This window comes from Pristis pectinata, chromosome 32 (assembly GCF_009764475.1).
Source record: "Pristis pectinata isolate sPriPec2 chromosome 32, sPriPec2.1.pri, whole genome shotgun sequence".
NCBI lineage: Eukaryota > Metazoa > Chordata > Chondrichthyes > Rhinopristiformes > Pristidae > Pristis > Pristis pectinata.
Window position 1 is genome coordinate 8,826,391 of NC_067436.1, and position 18,623 is coordinate 8,845,013.

The 18,623-nt window shown below is 43.1% G+C and overlaps 1 protein-coding gene across 17 annotated transcripts in view; it reads left to right on the forward strand.

The window, feature by feature from the left end:
- Positions 1-6,786: 6,786 nt before the first annotated feature.
- Positions 6,787-18,623, forward strand: part of LOC127585220 (pneumococcal serine-rich repeat protein-like) — a 47,498-nt gene continuing 35,661 nt past the window's right edge. For 16 of the 17 annotated variants that reach the window (XM_052042490.1, XM_052042499.1, XM_052042506.1 and 13 more), the window contains exon 1: positions 17,171-17,305. The gene's annotated coding sequence lies outside the window, so the exon portion shown is untranslated. Of the gene's footprint in view, positions 6,863-17,170; positions 17,306-18,623 lie in introns of those variants that run through there. The other variant, XM_052042491.1, reaches the window with a different exon arrangement.

The following is an 18,623-nucleotide window of genomic DNA, read 5'->3' on the forward strand; positions in this document are numbered from 1 at the left end:
GTTGTCCCTTGGGATTGAGTGTGAGTTGCATCCACTCTAGATCTGTGGATTCTCAGAGGCCAGTGTGAGAAGCACGGGTTCTTCCACAATTGGGGCAAGAGAGGGTTAATGGGGCAGACAGGTAGGTAGTTTGTGAGGTAGCATGTTCCTTCTGCCATTTACACTGGGCTTCTGTGTCAACTCAAGGTTATTGTCATGTGCTCAAGTACAGTGAGGTACAGGTGCAATGAAAAGCTTGCTTGCAGCAGCATCACAGACATGTAGGTTTAGACAACACACGGAATATACAGTAAATTATACAAGATAGTGAAGAGAAAAAAAAAGAAAAACATGCGCTGTCGCGTCACGGAATCAAGGTTCTCAGGTGCCATCTCTGATGTCCTTTCTCCACTTGGAGTAGACATGAACTTGAGACTCACAGAAGTCAGTGGGACTAGAACATAGAACATCAAACAGTACAGCACAGGAACAGGCTACACTGTCCATAACGCCCGCCACCAATGTGTGAACTTACTAACCCACCCATCCACATTTTTATCCAAGTCATTTATACATACAGTATGTCACAAACAGCAGAGGTCCCAGTACAGATCCCTGCAGAACACCACTCATCACACGCCTCCGGCCAGAATAAGTCCCATCAACCACTACCCTCTGTCTTTTATGGGCAAGCCAATTCTGAATCCCAACAGCCAAGTCACCGTGGATCCCATGCATCTTAATTTTGTGGATGAGCCTCCCGTGTCGGACGTTGTCAAAAGCCTTACTAAAATCCATGAGGACCACATCCACAACTTCACCTTGGAATTGTGCATTTTTCCAAGGAGCTTTTGAGAACATCATTCAATCTTTTCCTCTGTTGTCTTGGTAATCTCTGCCTGCAACAGAGCTCAGAATAGAGTGTTTGTTTTGGTGGTATGGTGTCAGTTTTGCAGATGACATAGTCTGCCCAATGGAGCCAACTGAGAACTGGGGCCTCAATGTGAGAGAGTGAGAGAAGACAATGATCTTGGTTTGCTTCTCCTTTCAGTGGATTTGGAAAGTTTTATGGAGACAGTGTTGATAGAGAATCTTTTAGATATACTGCCAAAAGGTTGTCCAAGTCTCAGAAGCACACAGCATTGTGGATATCACTGCTGTCTAGTAGGCCATTAGCTTTGAAGTACTAACCTTACAGTGGTCTATTCCTCAGGTGGCCAAAGGCTGTCCTGGGGCACTGAAGGCACTGATGAATTTCATCATTAATATCTGCCCCTTTTGAGAAGTGGCCCCTGAGCTTCAGTGAATGAGCAAGTACCTCAGTAAGCCCTTCTGCACTCCCCATATGAACCAAGGTTGATCCCCTTGCTTGATGGTAATAGAGTGAAGGACGTGCCAGGCAACTGGAGATTGCAGTAGATTATAGTTCAGTCAGTGAACTCATAGATATCCATTTTTCACCTGCAAATTCCACTATGAGTCTATCCCATGCAGCACAACTTTAGTGCCATACTCCCACCGACACAAGAAACTCGGAGCAGGAGCAGGCCACCAGGTTCATCAAGCCTGTCTCCGCACCCAAGATAATCACAGCTGATCCAGATGGCTTCAACTCCTCTTCTGTGCCAGTTCTCCATAATCCTCAATTCCTTCAACTTCCAAATATTTATCTCTCTCCATCTTAAATATACAGTATCTAATGATCCAGAGATTCACTACCCTCTGAGAAGAAATTTCTCTTATATGACCAGCCCCTTAACTTGTAACTTTGTCCTCTTGTTCATGACTCTCCCACTAGTGGAGATATCTCAACATCTACCCTGTCAAGCCCCCTTAGTATTTTATATGTTTACATAAGGTCACTCCTATTCCTCTAAACTTCAAAGAATACAAACTTAAAACTGTCTCCTTCTTGATACGACAAGCCTCTCATCCGAGGAATTATCCTGTTGAACCTCATTTGGACTGCCACCAATGCAGCGACATCCTTGTTGAGGTAAGGAGACCAAAACTGTGCACAGTATTCCAGGGGCGTTTCTCCAACACCCTCTACAACTGTAACAACTGCAGTATCATTGAGGACATCTTTATGAGGTGGTGCCTCAAGAAGGTGGCATCTATCACTAAGGACCCTCACCATCCGGGACATGCCCTCTTCACGTTACTACCACCGGGGAGGAGGTACAGGAGCCTGAAGACCCACGCTCAACGTTTCAGGAACAGCTTCTTCCCCTCTGCCATCAGATTTCTGAATGGTCCATGAACCCATGAACACTACTTCATTTTTCATTTACTTTGCACTATTTATTTTTGTAATCTATAGTAATGTTATGCCTTTGCACTGCACTGCTGCCACAAAACAAATTTCACGTCATATAAGTCAGTGATAATAAACCTGATTCTGATCAGTTATTACTGTCCTTTGGCATTGTTTGAAAAAGCAAATTTAGAAACACGTACACATTTGGGTTATTTTTGTGTCAAAGTGCGTAGATCGAGAAGTTTGTAAGGGTGGGAAGAGACACACCCTGAAGAAGACTTATGTGCAGCTAATGAATTTCCAGTTTGACTGCATACCTTAACTTTGCAATTGTTGCTTCCATCCCATTTGGACAACGCCTTGAAAGTAGCTACTGGTTGCCTTGTGTATTCATAGAACTTAGAACATAGAAAGTTACAGCACAGTACAGGCCCTTGTGCTGACATTCCATCCCGCTCTAAGATCTATCTAACCCTTCCCTCCCACATTTTTCTATCATTAGAGTCTCTTAAATGTCCCTGATGTGTCTGCCCCCACAACCTCTGCCAGCAGTGTGTTCCACGCACCCACCACTCTCTGTGTAAAAAACTTACCCCTGACATCCCCCTTATACCTTCCTCCAATCACCTTAAAATTACATCCCCTGGTGTTCGCCATTTTCACCCTGGGAAGAAGTCTCTGACTGTCCACTCGATCTATGCCTCTTATCATCTTGTACACCTCTATCAAGTCACCTCTCATCCTCCTTCTCTCCAAAGAGAAAAGCCCGAGCTCGCTCAACCTATCCTCATAAGACATGCTCTCCAATCCAGGCAGCATCCTGGTAAATCACCTCTGCACCCTCTCTAAAGCTTCCACATCCTTCCTATAATGAGGTGACCAGAACTGAACACAATACTCCAAGTGTGGTCTAACCAGAGTTTTATAAAGCTTCAACATTACCTTGCAGTTCTTGAACACAATACCCCAACTAATGAAGGCCAACACACCATACACCTTCTTAGAAACCCTATCAACCTGCGCGGCAACCTTGAGGGATCTATGGATGTGGACCCCAAGATCCCTCTGTTCCTCCAGACTGCTAAGAGTCCTGCCATTAACCTTGTATTCTGCCTTCGATCTTCCAAAGTGTATCACTTAGCACTTACCCAGGTTGAACTCTACCTGCCACTTCTCAGCTCAGCTCTACATCCTGTCAATGTCCTGTTGTAACCTACAGCAACCTTCTACACTATCCACAACACCAGCAACCTTCATGTCATCTGCAAACTTACTAACCCACCCTTCCACATCCTCATCCGTCATTTATAAAAATCACAAAGAGCAGAAGTCCCAGAACAGATCCCTGCAGAACACCACTGGTCACCGACCTCCAGGCAGAATACGCTCCATCTACAACCACCTTCTGTCTTCTATGGGCGAACCTATTCTGAATCCACACAGCCAAGTTTCCCTGGATCCCATGCCTCCCGACTTTCTGAATGAGTCTTCCATGAGGAACTTTATCAAACGCCTTACTGAAATTCATATATATCACATCCACTGCTCTACCTTCATCAATGTGCTTTGTCACATCCTCAAAGAATTCAATCAGGCTCATGAGGCACGACCTGCCTCTCACAAAGCCATGCTGACTGTCCCTAATAGCCTATGCTTCTCTAAATGCCCATAAATCCTGTCTCTAAGAATCTTCTCCAGTAATTTGCCCACCACTGAAGTAAGACTCACTGGTCTGGAATCCCAGGGTTATCCCTACTCCCTTTCTTAAACAAAGGAACAGCATTTGCCACCCTCCAATCATCTGGCACTACTCCTGTGGCCAGTGAGGACACAAAGATCATTGCCAAAGACGCAACAATTTCTTCCCTCGCTTCCCGTAATAACCTTGGATATATCCCGTCCAGCCCCGGTGACTTATCAAAAGTTTTTCAAAAGTTCCAGCACATTCTCTTTCCTCACGTCAACATGCCCTAGCATATCAGTTTGTTGTACACCATCCTCACAAACGTTAAGGTCTGGTGAATACTGAAGCAAAGTATTCATTAAGGACCTCCCCTACCTTTTCTGACTCCAGGCACATGTTTTCTCTTATCCCTGATCAGTGCTACCCTCAGTCATCCTCCTATTCTTCACATATGTGTAGAACACCTTGGGGGTTTCCTTAATCCAACTCACCAAGGCCTTCTTATGCCCCCTTCTAGCTCTCCTAAGTCCATTCTTAAACTCCCTCCTGGCTACCTTGTAACTCTCCAGAGCCCTGTCTGATCCATGCTCTCTAACCCTTAGGTAAGCTTCTTTCTTCCTCTTCACAAGATATCCTACATCTCTTGTCGACCATCCTTACCCTGCCTCAATGAGATAAACCAGCCAGAACTCCCTAAACAACCTCCACATTTCTGTTATGCACTTCCCCAAGTATATCTGTTCCCAATTTTTGCTCCCAAGTTCCTGCCTAATCACATCATAATTCCCCCTCCCCCAACTAAACCTATATCAACTGCTCCTGTCCCTCTTCAAGGCTATGGTAAAGGTCAAGGAGTTATGGTCACTGTCTCCAAAATGCTCTCCCACTGAGAGATCTGAAACCTGATCAGGCTCATTGCCTAGTACCAGGTCCAGTACGGCCTCTCCTCTAGTCAGCCTGTCCACATACTGTGTCAGGAATCCTTCCTGGACACACCTAACAAACTCTGCCCCATCTATCCCCTTTACACTAAGGAGGTGCCAATCAATGTTAGGGTAGTTGAAATCACTCATGACAACAACCCTGTTATTTTTGGACCTTTCCAAAATCTGCCTCCCGATCTGCTCCTCTGTGTCTCTGCTGCTATTGGGGGGTCTGTAGAATACTCCCAATAGAGTGATCACTCCCTTCCTGTTTCTGACTTCCACTCTCACTGACTCAGTAGACGATCCCTCCAGGTTGTCCTCCCTTTCTACAGCTGTGACACTGTCCCTGATCAGCAAAGCCACTCCCCCACCTCCTTTACCTCTGTCCCTGTGCCTTTTGAAACATCTAAACCCCTGAATATCCAGCAGCCATTCCTGCCCTTGTAACAGCCAAGTCTCCATAATGGCCACAACATCGTAGTTCCACGTACTTAGCTGTGCTCTCAGCTCATCAGCCTTGTTTCTGATACTTCTCACACTAAAGTAGACACACTTCAGCTCATCTAACTGACTGCAATTTTGCCCTTTCAACTGCCTATCCTTCCCTAGTCTTTCTACACTCTGCATCTACTTGCACTAAATGCACCAACCTCTGACCTATCACTCTGGTTCCCATCCCCCGTCAAACTAGTTTAAACCCTCCCCAAAAGCTTGAGCAAACCTGTCCGCAAGAATATTGGTCCCCCTCCAGTTCAGGTGTAACCCGTCCCTTTTGTACAGGTTGTACCTTCCCCAGAAGAGATCCCAATGATCAACAAATCTGAAACACTGTCCCCTGCACCAACTCCTCAGCCACGCATTTATCTGCCAAAACATCCTATTCTTACCCTCACTGGCACGTGGCACAGGCAGCAATCCAAAGATTACTACCCTTGAGGTCCTGCTTTTCAGCTTCCTGCCTAATTCCCTATATTCCCTCTTCAGGACCTCATCTCTTTTCCTACTTATGTCATTGGTACCAGTATGTACCACGACCTCTGGCTGTTCACCCTCCCCCTCCAGGATGCTCTGGACCCAATCCGAGATGTCCCTGACCCTGGCACCCGGGAGGCAACATACCATCCGGGAGTCCCTTTCACGTCCGCTGAATCTCCTGTCTGCCCCCCTTACTATGGAATCCCCTGTCACTACCACCCTCCTCTTCTCCCCCCTTCCCTTCTGCACCACACAACCAGGCTCAGTGCCAGAGACCTGGTCACTGCAGCTTTCCCCTGATAGATTGTCCCCCCCCAACAGTATGCAAAGCAGTATACCTGTTATTGAGGGGAACAGCCACAGGGGTACTCTGCACTACCTGCCTATTCTCCTTCCTTCTCCTGACAGTCACCCAGCTACCTGCCTCCTGCAGCTTAGAAGTGACTGCCTCCCTGTAGCTCTTGTCTATGAACTCCTCGTTCTCCTGTAGGAGCCAAAGGTCATCCAGCTGCAGCTCCAGTTCCCTAACACGGTCTGTAAGGAGCTGCAGCTGGATGCACCTCGTGCAGATGTAGCTATCAGGGAGACTGGAGGTCTCCCAGAACTCCCACATCCACAAGATGAACACACCACTGACCCCGGAGCCTTTCTAACTACTCTGGCCTGGCACTAAAGGAAATATCAAAGAAAGAAAGAATTCAATGCAATAAATGGCCTTTAAAAGTGTGCAAGAACTATTTCTCTGTGCATCATTTCGAAAAAATGCAACCTAACATAATTTTCCATTGCAGGAAGAGATGAATAAATGAGTGTGAGTGCAGAATGAAACCAAAAAGAATCAAAATTACTAAATGGTTAAGCACTGCAATGCAAAACACATAACACAAACGTCACCACAGGTATGTGAGGTAATGTCATTAGAAATCTAACACCCACTACCTGATAACGAAACAAATCTGACTGTGTTTAATAAATACTATAAGGTAGGGAACTAAATCAGTTGAGCAAAGGACTAAGGACTGAATCGCATCCACTGAGGTATTTCTTTATCTGTTTTCTCTAATGTAGTTGTGGTGAAATCATCCATTTTATTCGGTGCCTCTTAATTGATTTTCAAACTTTTATTTTAGTAAGAAAGAGCTTTTATTTGAATAATTTGACCCTTTTTTTTGTTAAAGAGCAAGACAATTATTTAGATGCATTGCATGCCAGTATAAAGAATTGACTTAAGGAAAGAGTATTTAAAATAAAAACAGAAAATGCTGCAAAAAGCCAACGGGTCAGGGAGATCTGTGGAGAGAGAAAACCTTAATGTTTCAGGTAGAAGACCCTTTTTGATTGACTAAAAGTTTAATTTGTTTTAAATGCTATTAATTACTTGTAAACGAAAAAGCAATGTATATACTCAGCATTGAGAATTTTTTAATTTAAAAAGTTTAATTAAAAAAAACAAAAAAGATTGACACTCGTTTGTGAAGCTGCATTGTACATGAAAGGGCAAGGTGTTCTTGACTTAAGTTGTTGGTAATGTTCTGGAAGAATTATAAGTCAATGTCAAGTTTATTGCCATATGCACAAGTACATGTATGCACAGATGCAATGAAAAACTTATATAAGAAGAAATTAATGTGAAAATGTGGAACAAAAATCTCATCAAGTCAAGCTGCATCTGTGTAAAGTGAAACAGTCAACATTCCGGGTCCTGTAAACACTGACTGTTTCTCTCTCCACTGATGCTGCCTGACCTGCTGAGTTTTTTTCCAGCATTTTCTGTTTTTGTTTCAGATTTCCAGCATCTGCAGTTTTTTGATTTTCATTTAACAAGTGCAGGTGTGGTTTGGTCACAAGGCAGTAATAGGATTTTGGAATATCGGAATTGAGTTATTGGTTGGTATTGATACTGAACAAGTTGTGTCTGTCTCCAAGGCTTCACAGAATTATTTGAACTTTCTGCACAAGAAACATCAAAGTAAATGTTCATCCGACCTGACTAACAGGATTCCAACCATTTCAGCTGCAGAAGCTTCCTTCATTGTGCACTTTGATCAAGCCTTTCTATTTTTGCTCAAAATCTACCTGTTAATCCTTTTATTCGGGGGCAAGGCCAATTTGCTGTTATTGCCAAAAGTCACAAAGTTTTGCAAAATCTGTTGGTTTCATCCTTTCCGTGACTGCTGGGCTATTTTGGCTTTCTGACTGGTGATAACTCAAATTTTGACATTTCTCATCTGTGTATTTATATCACTCCATGGTCTGTCTCACTTCTGAGTTCCTTCTCTGCTCTACAGCCTCTGTGACCCTCTAATTATGGTCCTGTGATTATCTTCACTCACTCTACCACTGACTGTATTGCTACCGCAAAACAACAAACTTCACATCATCTAAGTCAGTGGTAATAAATTGGATTCTGATGTCTACTTCTTAAGTTGCTAAGGCCCCAAGCTTTGGAAATTTTGACATAAACCTCTCCCCTTCCCTCTCCTCTGATCATTTCTTAGAACACGTTTCCTTGTTCCTACTACGTTGACCTACTATTCCCACAAAGCTGCTCCAGGCTTTTAACAGGTTATAGATGCCGGTGCTGTTTAATATGTCAAAGGTGCAGACACAGTTTAATTTGTTAAAGACATAGGCACTGTTTAATAAGTTAAAAATAGCAATGCTATTCATTTTGATGTTGAAAATGGACATCTTTATGTTAGGAGGAACAGCATTAGGGTGTCACCTGTGTGAAATTCTCCTCACAAATTAGCCTGACAATTAAGGAGTGGTCTTGCAAATCTAAGATCTTGTATACCATGAAAAAGGCTTGTGTAAACTAAGAGGCTTGGCACATTTACTCATTGTCTGAGTATTGGCTGCTCCTTTATTCCAAATGCTGCTTTTAGGTGGTGTACAAATAAACAATGCTACCAAAATAATTGGATTCAGAAAACTGCCATTTGCAGTCTGCACCACAATTGGTATTAAATTCAATCTCACTTTCAAAGACATGGATCATACTGCATAATCTTTCATATCAATTCATCCCTCTGTACAAGTTTGAACCACCATGAACAAGTTTTCTTGCCACTGCACTATTTCAGATTCAGATTAGTTTACTGTCAAATACACTCGGGTGCAATGAAAGTCCTTGCTCGGGTGAAGCTCACAGAGTAAACAGTGTACATGGTATCAATAAATTCAACAATAAATACAGTGATGAGTGCAAAGCAGCAGAATGGTGCAAAAAAACAATGGAATAACTGAGAGAGGAAGAGTTAAGAGTCCAAGAACATGGCAGCACCACCAGGAAGGGAATGTGAGAGAGGTGATTGGTTCAGGAGTCTGGTCGCAGTGGGGAAGAAGCCCTTCTTCAGTCTGGACATCTGGACTTTCAGCTCCTGCATCTTCTCCCAGAAGGTAGAAGAGAGAAAAGGGAATGGCCAGGGTGGCAGGGTTCAATCCTGACCCTGGACACTGTATGCATGGAGTTTGTATGTGTTTGCATGTTCTCCTTGTGACAGCATGGGTTTAAGATTTCTTTATTAGTTACATGTACATCGAAACATACAGTGAAATACACCTTTTGCGTAGAGTGTTCTGGGGGCAGCCCGCAAGTGTCTCCACGCTTCCGGCGCCAACAAAGCATGCCCTCAACTTCCTAACCCGTACGTCTTTGGAATGTGGGAGGAAACCAGAGCACCCGGAGGAAACTCACGCAGACACGGGGAGAACGTACAAACTCCTTACAGACAGCGGCCGGAATTGAACCTGGGTCACTAGTGCTGTAACAGCGTTACGCTAACCGCTACACTACCGTGCCTGCCCCGGCCCATATCCCAAAGATGGATAGGTTAGTCAGTCACTGTAAATTGCTCCTGCTGTGTAGGTAAGTGGTAGAATCTATGAAGAAAAAAAATGAGTTGGGAAGTGTAACAACTGCTGCTCGATGGTCGGCACGGACTCAGTGGGCCGAAGGGCCTGTTTCTGCACTGGATGACTCTGACAATTTGATTTAAAACAGCTCATCTGATTTACCTTTACCATTTCCCAGGGAAAGGGAACCAAAAGCCAGAGGGCATAGGATTACTGTGAGAGGGGAATGATTTAAAAGGGCAACTTCTTCATGCAGAGGGTGGTGTGTATATGGAACGAGCTGCCAGAGAAGTGGTTGAGGCAGGTACAATAAAAAGACTTAAAGACACTTGGACAGGTACACGGATAGGAAAGATTTAGAGGGATATGGGCCAAACGCGAACAAATAGGACTAGCTTAGGTGGGAAACTTGGTCGGCATGGATGAGCTGGGCCGAAGGGCCTCTTTCTGTGCTGTATTGCTCTAGTACCCACAAGATCTCCTCCTTGACAGTCCTCAGTATTCTCTTACATCTCAGAATCCAAAAGGAAACTACTTGGATCCATGTACCAAGGAGCCAGCCTAGGCACAATGTGACAATTGGCATTGTTTTGTGCTGTACATATTCAGAATCTAGACACTCAACACTAAACTCCGGGCTCTTCTCTGCAATGCCTTTAGAATATGTGCTCAGTGAGAGTGGAACTGACCACTCTAATTATAAGGGAGATCTCAGAGAAACCTTTGGTAAAAGCAGCGTGAGAAAGGATTTCACTGAAACGTACAAATTTCTGACAAGGGAGAGACAGACTGAAGATGGGGAGGGTGTTTCCCCTGGCTGAGGGGTCGAGAATGAGGGATCAAGGACATTTAGGACTAAGACGATGAGAAATGTCTTCATTCAGAGGGCAGTGAATCTGAGGAATTGTCTACTACTGAGGGCTGCGGAGGACAAGTCACTGAATATATTTAAGAAGGAGATAGAGAGTTTTCTTGACACCGAAGGCATTGAGAGATACGAGAAGATAGAAATAATATAACTATGAGACAGAAGAGCAGAGCAAGCTCAAAGGGCTGAATGGCCTCTGCTCCTAGTCTCGATGCTTCTCCACCATGGGCAAGGTCAACAGAGAGGATAGTGGCAGAGAGTGACACTGATTATATCAAGTTAGTTTTAGATCCCGACTTTACTGGCCACCCCTGATCTCCGAGAGATTAATTAGCCGAATCCAGAGATCTTTCAGCAATTGGGATACTATTCCCAATGTGATGCTAGTTTCCACTTTGAGTGTTGTAGCCACACCCAGGCAGGAGCACCACCTGAATTGGGACCAAATCCACTGTTATCTCCAGATTGGTAGCAAAGGGTTACTGAGCTTTGTGCCTCTGCTGTAATCCAACTGAAACACAATATGACTTGTTTAAAATTCGCAAAATAGTCACAGCTGTCACTAAATTTTACTTCCAATATTCTGATTTCTTTGACTTTGATGGTGCCAAATTAGTGTGTGTTGGAATTTGGAATGGGAAACCAGGAATGAATTTCCACTTCCAAAGTCTTCACCAGGTCACGCCAGTCAGATGGTTCTATTACAATCTGTCTTAAGTATGTGTTCCATCCATGCCAAAGTCAAATATTGAGCACCTTGCAGGCAAAATACAATTCACAATTATACAACATGGCTCAGGGCACTTCACCGGTTGTATTATATAAAAATTGGTACCGAGCCACATTAGTTTTAACGCTTGTTTTGAAGGACTGCTGACCATGTTACTGCCTATAGGCTGGAAAGGAAGTGTTCATTGGGTTTTTCTTTGCTGCTAGTCCTGCAAGAGGCTGTGGAGGGGGCCAGGGTGTGAGTAGGGTCACTGGTGTTTCCGACATCATGAAGTATATGAAGGGCATGTGCATGTCAATATATGTATATGTAGACCATATTTGTGTGTGTGTCTGAATATATAAGATATCTTTATTAGTTACATGTACATCAAAACACACAGTGAAATGCATCCTTTTGCATAGAGTGTTCTGGGGGCAGCCCGCACGTGTCGTCACGCTTCTGGCGCCAACATAGCATGTTCACAACTTCCTAACATGCACGTCTTTGGAATGTGGGAGGAAACCGGAGCACCCGGAGGAAACCCACGCAGACACGGGGAGAACGTACAAACTCCTTACAGACAGTGGCCGGAATTGAACCCAGGTCGCTGGCGCTGTAAAGCATTACACTAACCGCTACACTACCATGCCTGTGTGTATGTATGTATGTACATATGTGGTATATGTCTGTGTGTACATGCTGTGTCTGTGTGTGTTTGTGTGCATGTGTGTGTAATTATACATGTTTGTATATGTTTAACACGCCCCCCAAAAGTAGCCAGATTTAAATGAATGCATAGGTCCTCTCACTTTGACAACACTAACCTGTGCATAACCACAGAATATATGCAGGTCAGAAACCGCCAGAGCAACACAGAAACAAATAAGAGTCACAGATTCAAAGAGTTATACAGCACAGAAACAGGCCCTTCAGCCCAGCTCTCCATACCGACCAAGTTGCCTACCTGAGCTAGTCCCATTTACGTGTGTCTGGCCCATATCCTTCTAAACATTTCCCATCAATGTACCTGTCTAAATGTCTTTTAAATATTTTGATTGCACCATCTCTACCGCTTCCTCTGGCAGCTCGCTCCAAATACGCACTACTCTGTGTGTGAAAAAGTTGCCCCTCAGGTCCCCTTTAAAACTTTCCCCTCTCACCCTGTCTATGCCCTCTAGTTTTAGACTCCCCTACCTTGAAAAGAAAGTACTGAAGGCATGATCACAATATTTTTCTTATATTGCAGAACAGTGTGGACCTGAGCTTACACACATTTACAATGAAGTTTTACAATGCCTGCAAATGTACTTGTCTGTGAATAAATTGTATAACCAGGAAATAGCCAACCAGTAATAAAGCAACAAAGGGTGTAACTTTAAGTGTAGTTCAAAACTGACAACATAATTATAATACTTAATACAAAATTATCAAATGTCATTCTATACAGCACTGTAATGTAACTTTAATTAACCACGAGCCTGAGCTTCCATAACAAGTTCCCTGATGTGTTCTTTTAAAGCAAATCTTCAAGTCCAAACACCCAAACCCCAGATACATTTAAATCTTGCCATACTTTTCTGATCCTGTTCTTTTATCCCTGGCTCTCCATTGCTTCAGGAGTTTCTTCTTTCTATGGTAGAACTCAACGGTACAAGCTGTTCTCCAAACATACCTGGATGCCATTCCTCAAGAGAGAGCAATGATGGGCTATCCTATAACAGGGGCACTTCAATCAAGCTGGATCCACTGGGAGGCAACTTTCCTGTCCAGTGATCTCAACTGCAGGGGGGTCAGCTTCACTCCGTTAGTTGGACTTGCCAGATGTTGTGGCTTCCAGTCCCAGATGCTCCATTGTAATAACTCAGGCAGCGCCGCATTGTCAGACGAACGGTTTCTTTGATGAAATTGTAAATTTCTCTGGTGAATGCAAAAGACCTCGTGGTGTTATTTCAAGGAAGAGTAGGGGCTTCAAGCCAGGGGGTCAATCAGCAAAGAAGATGGCCATTCGGCCCATCCGTGCTGACCCATCCACACTAAACCCATTTACCAGCACTTGGTCCATTGCCTTAGAGTCCGAGAGAAATATACAGGCCCTTCGGTCCACTGAGACCATACCAACCATCAAGCACCCATTTTGACACAACTATTAATCCTACCATAACCCATTTTATTCTCTCCACGTTCCTTCCATGGTTTGGCAATTCAACCACTCGTCTCGATGCTCCTTAAATGTTGTGAGACGACCTGCTTCCGCCACCCCCTGCATTCCAAATTCCAACCACTCCCTGGGAGAAATATTCCTCCTCAGATCCCCTCTAAACCTCTCCCCCACCCCAACCTATGTCCTCTAGTTTTTGACGTCTCTATTGTGGAGAGAAGTTTCCTTCTATCTGCTCTGTCTGTGTTCCCTCATAATTTTCTATATCTCAGCCAGGTCCCCCTTCAGCCTCTAAGGAAAACAAATCCAGCCTATCCAGTTTCTCCTCATAGCTGATACATTCTATCCCATGCAACATCCTGCTAAATCTCCTCTGCATCATCTCAAGTGCCAACACCTCCTTCCTTATAGGAACACATTGTCTCTGAGTGGTCTCTATTTCACATTTAAATGCTTCCCAGTTTCATGGTGGGCTGTATGACTCCCTGACTCTAAGCCCCTATTCAGCTTTGAAAGTACACCATCCACCAAAGAGATTTAAGATTTCATGCAAAAAAAAAGTACCTCAGACAATGCAAACCACTTTTGCCAGGTCTTGACTTATGATATTGAAATCAGTCTTTCCCCTATCCAGGAAGTTAATTTCTGGACTATGCTTATCCCTTTCCATAGCTATCTTGAAACTTACAGAGTCATGAAAAACACGATGATGCTGGAGGAACTTAGCAGGCCAGGCAGTATCCGTGGAGAACAGCAGGCGGTCAACGTTTCGGGTCAGGACCCTTCTTCAGGATGCCTGGCCTGCTGAGTTCCTCCAGCATCATAGTGTTTTTCAGCTAGATTCCAGCATCTGCAATCCTTTGTTTCTCTAACTTATAGAGTTATGGCTGTTATGTCTGAAGTGCTCTCACACTGACATCTCAACCACCTTCCCAGCTACATTCTCTTAGATCAGGTCCAGTACTGTTTGGCTTAAAAGGTTCTCCTGGTGTACTTTAAAAAATCCCTGCTCTACTGAGCCTTTCACATTAGAATGATCTCAGTTAATATTCTCCCTGTGTCTGCGTGGGTTTCCTCCGGGTGCTCCGGTTTCCTCCCACATTCCAAAGACATACGGGTTAGGAAGTTGTGGGCATGCTATGTTGGCGCCGGAAGCGCGGCGACACTTGCGGGCTGCCCCCCAGAACACTCTACACAAACGATGCATTTCACTGTGTGTTTTGATGTACATGTGACTAATAAAGAAATCTCATTAAAAAAAAATTGGGAAAGTTGGAACGCCTTACCACTGTAACGCCATTACCCTTACACCTCTTTGTGATTTGTCTACATATCTGCTTTCCTATCTCATGATAAAAAATCAGGAGGCCTGCAGTATGTCCCCAGCAAAGTGCTCACCCCCTGTTTTGTTCCTAAATTCTAACCACATGGCCTCATTTGAAGAGCCTTCCAGGATATCTTCCACCCGTTATTGCAGTAATGGATTCCTTAATAAATACTGCAATTAACACCTCCTCCTGAACGCCTTAAGATTCCTTACTGCGGAATGTTAACCTGTCAATCCTTCCCTCAATCATGTCTCTGTGATAGCAACAATGTCATCTTTCCATGTATTGTCTGCTTTACTAGTCAGGTTTCTTGCATTCCTCCCATGCACCTTATCACACCCACGTTTGCTCTGCCTCCTAGAATGTCCTGAAGAAGGGTCCTGACCCGAAACGTTGACCGTCTGTTTTTCTCCAACGGATACTGCCTGACCTACTGTGTCCCTCCAGCATCCTGTTGTTTTTTTACTCCTGTAATGAACTTAGTTTCCCTTCAATATTTGACTGCACCACTCCCTCAAATGTACGTTCATTCTGTGTCACATTTGCCTGGCAAACAACTTTAAACTCAATCTGTTTCTTTCCTGAAATCTGAGACAAGCATCAACGGACTTTACTAAATCAGATTATTGGCACTGCTGTTTGTGGGAGCTTGCTGTGCTTCTTTCCATCCTGTTCTACTATGAAATATAGTGTTACATAGGCAAAACTTTGCAATCTAAAATAACACCACAAAAGGCTGAAAACCCTTTAAAGGTCACATGCTACATAATGAAGGAAGAATTAACAGTCTGATGACTCTAACAAAAGAGCATAGAACCCGCAATTTGTCTAAAACATTAATCAAGCCGTATCAGGAGCACTGTTGGTCACCTTATAGGAAGGAAAAGATTGCACTGCAGAGGGTGCAGAAGAGATTTACTGGGCTGTTGTCTGGGATTATTTCCCTTAGTTGGAGGGAGATAATCCCAGATAATCTGGGATAGAAGCAGAGAAAAGTATGAAGGGCATAGTTAGAAACTTTCCCTCTCTATAACTCGGGGGAATGGGCTTCAGGTAAGAGGCAGGACATTTAAAAGACTTCTAAAGAAAAAAAATGTTTCACCCAGACAGTGGCTGTAATGTGGAACACTGCATGAAGGAGTGGTAGAGGCAGATTCTCTCACAACATTTAGTAAGTATTTAGATGAGCACTTAAAATGCCATGGCACAGAAGGTCATAGTGGGCCAAGGGCAGAAAAACTGGACTTGTATAGATAGGTACAATGGCCACCATGGACCCAGTGGGCCAAAGGGCCTGTTTCTATGCTGTGTAGTCAATGGAAGAAAGGCTTGCATTGGTATAGCACCTTTCGCAACATCTGGAGGCCCCATCATTTCTACAGCCAATGAAGTTCCACTGAGATGTTTTGTTGTAGGTAGCTAATCTTCACCCAGCAAGCTCCCACATCCAGCAATGTTGTGGCAACTAGATAATCAGGTATTTCAGTGACATTGGATTGATTAACGAACCTGTGTCAAAGTTCTGGAGATGGTTTGGAGACAGAAGTGACTGCAGATGCTGTAAATTGGAGCAAAAATCAAACTGCTGGAGGAACTCAGCAGGTCAGGCAACATATGCGGAGGGAAATGGTCAGTCCAGATGAAGGGTCTTGACCCGAAACGTCGACGGTCCATTTCCCTCCACAGATGCTCTGGAGATACTTTGCCTGTTCTAGACTGAAACAACACAATGGAGCTTGGCTATTCATTTGAGAGAACACTTGAAGCCTCATCATAATATCTCACCCAAAAGACAACAATCCCTCAATGCTGCACAGGTCTAGATTTGTGCACTCAAGACTTTGGCAATAAGTCTTTAATTCTTCACAGATTTTGTTTTTGATTCATTAAAATAGGTTTATCTGATCCACCAGTTAAAATAATAAAAGCAAGAATCAGTAGAACTTTAGACACAAATTCATTAAGAGAATCAAGGGGTTTGGGGTTGGGTCAGGTAAATAGCATTGAGGTAAAAGATCAGCCATGATCTTACTGAATGGGACAAGAAACCAAATGGCCTCCTACTTCTATGTAAATAAAGGATATTTGGAGCAATTCAGGATGCTGAATGAGGAGAGGGCTCCAAAACTGGCAGGTTACAAACTCATTGTCTCTAAGTGTCTGTGAGTGGCTTCAGAGGTCACTGTTGATCAAGCAAGTAGGCAGAGAAAATAATCTTTTTGAAGATTAGTGTGGAAAGAATGCAGTCAGCCCACCTCAAAGAGTGGTGGGACCAGTTCAACTGGAATTCCATCACTCTTCGTCAGCTCCATACCAAGAGGGCCTGAAGGAGAAAAGACAGAAAGAAAAACGTCATGATACTACGAAACAAGACACCTCCCTTAGCCACATAAAGAACCTGTAACTATCTCAGAAAAGCATTGCCACTCTAAAACAGAAGGAACAGCTATCAGCCAGGGAGATAATCTGTTCCAGAGATCTTTTCCGAGCATATTCTTCAGTCAAAGTTGGAATTTCAGAAAGGATTAAACAGTGAAAGAGTTTATTTCAAAAAGAGGTAATTCTGCAGATCTTTTCTTTATTATTCTATCACTTTTACTTCAGCAAAACATTGTCTTTTTGAAGGTCAACTTTAGTAAATTTTGATATGGATGACAATCAAAATTGATTGTTAATTTTGACAATCAAAATCAAGGGTACATTTTTATTTGGATATGGTCAATAGAAAAAGACTCAGAATTTAAGACCTCTTAAAAGAAAATGTGTATTAAGTCAATTTATTAACATGAATGATTTGTAAACATGTGCACTGTGTTGCTGTTTATATGTTCAATATACTGGATCCTCACTGTAAGACCACTGCAAACTTGGTGATGCATAGTATCTAAGTACAGGTGTATTGGGAAGATCAATTGCCTTGTTAAATAAAGCATGACCAAAGCAATATATCATCTTTAACATGAGATTGCTTACTGAAAACGAATGGGGTCATTTTATCTTTTGCTTCAAGAAAATTAAATTGAATTTCTAAAGCAGCAACTTCTTAAATCCAGTTCTATTAACACCTGTTTAAAAATGCTTCTGGATGTTTCAACTGAATTGAGATTCAATGCACTTGACTGAATTTCAGTCCACGGACTTGTGAATTTAGGTCATGTGTTCTCTGTTGATTAAAGTCCAAAATAGTCAAAGGCAGATATTGGGAAAACTGTGATTTTTAGCACTATATAATGTTTAGATTTGTCACATTAATCTCAGGGAAGAAAAGCTTTGTTTGAAGTAGTTTAGCTTGTACTTAGTTTTATTGAGTGATTGGCACAGTACCAATGCAACAACAGCTTTACAGTTGCCATTTCTGTAACTTAAAACATGCTTTTCTTTTCCTTTCTCCAATGAAAGGTCATCAACCCAAAATGTTAACTCTGTTTCCCGCTCCACAGATGCTCCATGTCCTGCTAAATATCTTCAGTATTTTTCTAACTTTATTACAGATTTCCAGCATCTGTTGTTCTTTTGCTTTCAGACTGCAAGAAAACCTGAGCCATTCTTGATCCTGTTTAAGTTTAAGAAGATTACTAACCTGCAGTCCCTGACAGATCCCAGTTCTGATGGGGTTCTGTGTTAAATCAATTGTAATCACTTTGTGGCCTGTTCTAATGCCTTGGAGCTAGGGAGGGAGACACACTTCTCCCATAAAACAGTACGGAAATATCTATCCATTCCATCAAATTGTAATAAAAACTTTAAATTGTAGAAATACAATTTCAGATTTCCAGCATCTGCAGTGTTTTATTTTTGCTTTTCAATCAAAGTTGCCTTTCCTTTAGCTTAGACAATACTCAATAAAAACATAAGGATTTAATTTGAAAAAATTG